At 42.6% G+C, this 6,502-nt stretch overlaps 1 protein-coding gene across 1 annotated transcript in view; it reads right to left on the reverse strand.

Moving 5' to 3' along the window:
* T265_05228 (hypothetical protein) overlaps nucleotides 1-6,502 on the reverse strand; it is a gene marked incomplete at both ends in the record, with an annotated part of 67,501 nt that overhangs the window by 10,773 nt on the left and 50,226 nt on the right. The window lies entirely within an intron of this gene.

A 6,502-nucleotide genomic window follows, 5' to 3' on the forward strand; every position in this document is an offset into this window, starting at 1 on the left:
TCTGTTTCTCTGATTGGATGAAAATTACAAATTTTCCTCGATTGGCTATGATCACAAGACCGATTCTCGTCGACAGAAATATCACATCTAGGATAGAAAATACACAGAACAAGACCGACTGCATACATGGAAACCCACAAGACTATCGCTGAGTACACTAACTGAACGCAACTCACAATTCTTCGCCGGAATCCTGGGGACTCAGAGCACCATGCATATTTTGTTTACAGCTCCGTCGTTCCACATCACATGTGACTTAGTCAATCATCTCGCTAATTGGTAACTACTTAGTAATGAGCCCAAATGGAGTCATGCGTAAAAGCTTGTTTAGCGGTAGCTAGGCAACGACTGTCCATAGCGAAACGGTAAACAGAGTAATGACTCAAATTGGTGAGCATAGTTCTAGAGAGTATGCAGCATCGACAGGTTATCAGCTTCACTGGTGGTCCTTCAGGGTAGATCTGAAGTGAAGTGACTTTCACTTGATCACACAGGTCGGGCTTTGGAAAGCATGCTAGACGTGAGACTCTATCCTACATCCATGAATGAGTGTGTTTTGAGATATGTGAGTGTGAGTTGGTGCATATTGTCTATTGGAAAAAGTTCTGTGAAATTATTTTTTTTGTTGACATTCAGGAGTACGTTGAGCGGAGTGATTGGCGAAGCTGGTTGGTGGATTTTGCTTGCTGAACTAAAGTTTACTGCGGTTCCTCGGAGAACCCGGTCCACATTGATGAACGCCCCCCCCCCCATGGAAAGACCACATAAGTCAGCTAGCAATACGTGCCTCTTCCTGGAAGTCCGAAAACACCAAACGCAGACAACGTAGTGTATTCATCTGACTAGGATTGATTCTCCTGGTGGGCTGTCTGAACTTCGCCTTTATTCTACCCGTTTGTTATTTCGTCAATATGGATGGCAATGTGCTAAGAATCGAGAATGTTAGTCAACACAGGCAGGTTATTATACGGCTTCCCAGCATCTTGACATTCTGACTCACATAAAAGTACCAGTATGATTAATGAAATGGACGATGGATAGTGACTTTCACGTCAAGTTATGCCGATAGATCTCCACGCACCAGAGGCTTAAGCTGAACTGCATGCGCGCCCAAATGAACGATCTGCGGCCGATGTAAATCCGAGCCAGAGGCGGGAGACGATTCGGGACAGTTTTGAGAACATCAGCTTTCCCCCAGCTGTTGTCTTTCCCCCCATTTGAAACATAAGCTCAAGAAAAGCACATGACTAGCCAATGTCAGCTATCGTTAGACTTCGTTTTTGGAAAGATTGTCACATAAAGTCACTTCTAGAATAGTTGATGTCTTAAAACTCCGGAGTGTCCAGAACTGTATGGCAGAACCATGTAGAGCTATTTGTATACCGATAAGATACAGTCACATCGATATCCCATTTTTTACGGGAAGATCGAGTGCATTTTGTATTGTTTTAGCCGTCAGAAAACATCCAGCGCAGAGTTGGTAGCCACTGCAAGACCTAAACCAGATTGGTGCATCCAAAAATGTGTTTGGCACTGAACTTGAGTTTGAAAGCCTCTCCCTAAATCTTACCTTCCACTGTTTTCCCACCCCTTTTGTTTCGCCCAACATTTAATAACCATGTTCCTCCCGACCCGACAACCTCACTCGCCTTTTTGTCCACCCACCTATCCCTTGGACGATATAAAATTGTCACATCAAGGGGAATAGAAACTTCCGTCTTCCCTTTTCCTCTTTTTCCAGTCCCATGTTGTCTGGCCATTCTCACATGACCTGACGCTTGCCGCAATTTCCACATATATCCGCTTCACTGATGATACCAGGTGATATCAGATCACGTGGTTTCACCACAAGGTCGTTTCAAAAGCATTACTGTTTATAGAACAGACTAAGATCAAAATGGCTTCAGTTTGGAGGCGGAAAGTACTGTCTGTTCGTTTTAATGAGGCTCTGTAGACCACTGGCTTAATCGAATTAATTTTAACAAGAGAGTAGAGCACCGACCAGTTTATGTCCCATCATAATTACAGGGTGATAGTTGGTTCGGTGACAGCTGTCTTGACTCATCTCGTTTCGGAATGCTATACCTCTCCATAGGTACTTTTAATAAGATAATTTTAAGGGTTTCGGCTGTACAGATAATAAAGGATAAGAAAACCTGCCGGAGGTTTACTTATCGATATGTCCATCAGATCGTGGGCTGTCGAGGAATTTTCAGCAACCTTATTAGTAGTGCATTACGAATATACATGCATCGCGATATCTCGGATATCATACCAACTGAAACATGAGGCGGCCTGGTGCAGCACATTCACTTACCTGGAAACATCACAAACGAGAGATTCAGCTAGGTTCCAGGTGAGTCCCTCGCAAAACCAAATTAAGTTGCAAATGAGTGTATATTCGCTAATTTCGTGCAATTTGTTTTCAAGCAGAACATAAGGTTGACGAAAACCCGAGGACTGCGCCTACCTGATGAGCTCCAAAAAGGGCGAAACCGGTCGTGGGCTGTCAAAGGATTTTCAGCGATCTTATTAGTAGTGCATTAAGTTCTTATGTTCTTTCCTAATTGTGCTACCTGTGTAGAGTTTCATTTGAAATCCCTAGACGGAGCTAACTACCCCCAGTGTTATCAACACCCATGTCCTGAAAATGCATCTCCTATCGAAGACATATGGTAGCTGGAAGTTACTAGACCACAGAAAACAAGACTAGAATACAGTACACAAATATGTGGTGGGCACAAAACTCCAGAGCAGTAGAAAAAACAGCCTGCTTTCCTGTAACCGATGTTTCGGGGGTTATAAAAAAATCGCTCAGCTACAGCACCCTTTTAGCGCTTAGCTGTCATGCCACACGAAGGGAGCACGAGGTCTGGGATACTGCCAGGTTGCCCAAGCCTAGACAGGGGAAGTCGAGATGAGGTGATTTGGTTTGAACCACGGACCTATCAGTCAGCGCTCTAACCGCTGAGCCATTTCGCCCCTCTTTCTCGTAAAGGTGGGAATTTCATCCTGAGGATGAGAGGAGTGTCTTCTTCTGAATGAGGAACAGTACTGATATACACGGAATCGTGTCATCAACCGAGGACCACGCCAAAATATAACGCATGCAGTCGCTTTCCCTACAGACCGATGGTTATCAAACACTAACCAGAGATACCAACCGCCATGTAAAACCGCTTTGAAAAGTTTTGAGTTGAATTACTTTTCAAAAGCTATAAGATGATGAGTCCCAGCAACGTTTCACATCTGTTCAATGATTTATTTTCAACACACGTCGATTTCCTTTGCTTGGTTAAATACAAACTAGGATTTGTTTTAAAACTCTAATTTCACTCAAGTCCTTCACAAAAAACGCCTAGTACAGTAGATCCCTAATCGTTCGGACAGCACTGTATCAAATGCCCTCCGTTTTGGTGTAATGTCAGTGAATTTGTTCAGATGACTCGGTGGATATCTAGCATCAGCAGCCGGTTGAATGTAACCCGGACTCTTCACCAGTCCACCTTTTTATGGCTGACTTTGATCGTGTACCTCAAAATCCATCTATTAACTGAAATGTGAACATGAAAGCAGCCATTCCTACTTTTTTAATCAGTTCAACGAAGTCTCAAGAGATGCCTAACCCAAAAATACATTACACCCAAGGATAGCCGTCTGTCTATTCTGCTATTCTGCCTTGACGGAATAACCGTGTTACAAACAGAACTTCCTTTCCAATGAGTGAGGATTTCTAATTCGTATTTAACCCCGCGAGTGAGGTCCATCCGTGCTGGAAGGCCAAATTATTCCAAGTAACATCCTGGGGACCCTCAGGACGGTTTGGATCCGCCCAGACCCGAACGGGAATTTGAACTCTGCTGTCCGTTTGTGCATAACCGACCATCAGCTAATTGATTTATTTCGACTGGGCTCATACACAGCACATCACGTGACCTAACTTGCCACTCGAGTGACAGTCGCTCAAAGAAATGATCAGCTGATTTTCGCCTCCTTAATAAGCTATTTATAATTCAAGTCTCGGGACTAAGTTTTATGCCGTGGATGAAATTCTGGTCCCAGAAACAACCCACACACGCGGACATAGTCTATAGACATTTCATGGCAGTTGATCACATGCGTGTTGATCTGTTCGCCTAGCTAGGTAATTAGCTTGCAAATGTTCGGTCATTATCTTGACACTATTTTATTTATCTGGAATAGTATCATTTAGAAAGGCCCAACTATCTACTGGTTCTGCCTAGATCAGTCGACAAGATGGCGAATTTGAGTTCGGACGGACGAAGTCTCCATCACAATATGCACCTCATAATTCGCTCTACCATGAATATGTCTTGGATAACCTTTGGAATCAACGCACAAAGAAACGCATCGCCACACTTGGAAATCATCATTTTGGGTCTTCGAGCGTTATCTTTCCGGCCCCGTTAGACAAGAAAAATGTATTAGTTATGTGGAATGTATAACGAGAATAAGCGTAACACACTACTCATTGGGTTGCTGAAAACCCCTCAAACTTTGCTGTAACATTAAAAGAGACGCCTCAAGTTGCTCTGTAACGTCTGTGACCATTCATTGAGTCATGTAACGACCATACGGTGATGTAATCTCACGGGAAAAGACCAGGAGAATGAAAGGTTTCTGAATACTTTATCCCTTGTTCCATTTCAAACACGATGTTGTGCTCAACTGGGGCAGAGTTTGTTTCGTCAATTAAACAGATGAGACTGCTTTTTCGTAAGTTATAGCAAGCTTTGTGATAGTGTGTTGGCATAAATAAAATCGAAACAAATTTTCCAGTGCAAATTCATTAATTTGATTCTACTTGTTTGTACTTCTCAATCTTCGTTTCCAAGTCTGACCACAGTTCATTGGGCAAACAAACTATCGGCTCTGAGTTACTTGAAAAGCCAAATTCGGTGATTTAACTTCATTTTAGTAACCATGAGAACAGTAAGACATATGCGGTCAAACATAACTAAAAATTACATCAATTCAAACACAGAAAACACCTCACTCCGATACAAATCTGATCAAAACAGAATAGTTGCCTTTTCCTCTCCGGTTGGTTGCCATATGGGTTGAGCAATGCGTTTTCTCCCAACACCCACGCGTTTCCCTTTTCACGGCAATTCATCCCAACGCATCGTTTGAATTGTGTTGATAAACGTTCAGATAGAAAAAAGACTGAGCTGAGTTGTTCAGCGAATTACTATAGTTACACCAGCTTTGCTTAAACGTCGGATAAACAGTGATACGATAATTTTCGTGCAAGCAGATCTGTACTATATACAATGTCTTGTTTGTGTGATGGATTGTTAGTTTGAAAAATCTAAAAATATTTTCCACTGAAATCAGCAGATGCCGATGTTGAACGATTGTGTGTGTGTTTTTTTAAAATAAGTGCAACAGTTCTATAATTGGCACGCGTGTTCCGAAAAATGGACAACGTTTAGAAACGGAGAGAAAAATAGGGAGATGAGTGCAGGTTAAACGTTTGTTAAAGATCTAGGGATTCCACGATTGTATCTCATATGTGGAGCGTTTCCAAAAGGTATTTCCCTCCGAAATGCGGTTGCACCGCATTAGATGGTCAGTCTGTTCGGAGGGTCACTCCATACGGAGAAGACTGCACTGCCTGAGTTGTTAGTGACTGCAATCGTTAGAATAAATGAGATCTCTCTCATACTAAGAACTATCACCTTGATCAAACTTGTCCTATGCACCGGATCTAATCAGAAATGAACAATCGAAAATTCAAAATTTTATTATCTCCTATAAACACTAAATTTAGCTTGTATTAAAATGTATTGGTTCTGTGCAAATGAGGTGAAACCGAAGGGAAACTTCCTTGGTAATGATCCGCTCGCCTCAAACTAAAGCTCTGTGTTTGATTGCACGCCGTGTACAGCTGGTGTACAGGTCTGTCATAAACCCTCAGAATGACAAAACTACGGCCTACATCCCCGGATACGATTGACTATATTCTTTGATTTCGGACAACTGATGTTGACGCATTCTAGACATCACTGCTTTTGATGATTCCCTGGTTGCAACACCATCCAAAACCCCCCGTAGATCCTTGATCTGAAGCCCGCGGGTCCGAAGATGGACGTTTGAAATCTCGAATGTGAGGGGGAATCTCACGTCATTTACTCCCTCACACTGATTGCACTATGCATACATTGTATTCCATTCAAGTGGTATTTGTCTGAACGGAGTGAAAGTTCCAACCAATCCTCTTATTTGCTTTCTTTTCATGCGTATATTTTTTCGGAACTACTCAGGCTGTTTAACAGCCCGAACACACACCACAACCCGGCCCACACCCCAGGTAACCTCTCGTATCTTACGAGAAATACACTCGTTTGCAAATCATTTTGGTTCTCAAACGAGAGACTCAACTGAATCTCTCGTTTATGATATTCTACAACTGAATGTGCTGCACACAGGCCGCCTCATGTTTCAGTTGGTACGATATTCGAGATATCGCAGTATATTT

This window comes from Opisthorchis viverrini (assembly GCF_000715545.1).
Source record: "Opisthorchis viverrini unplaced genomic scaffold opera_v5_95, whole genome shotgun sequence".
In the NCBI taxonomy this organism is placed as follows: Eukaryota; Metazoa; Platyhelminthes; class Trematoda; order Opisthorchiida; family Opisthorchiidae; genus Opisthorchis; species Opisthorchis viverrini.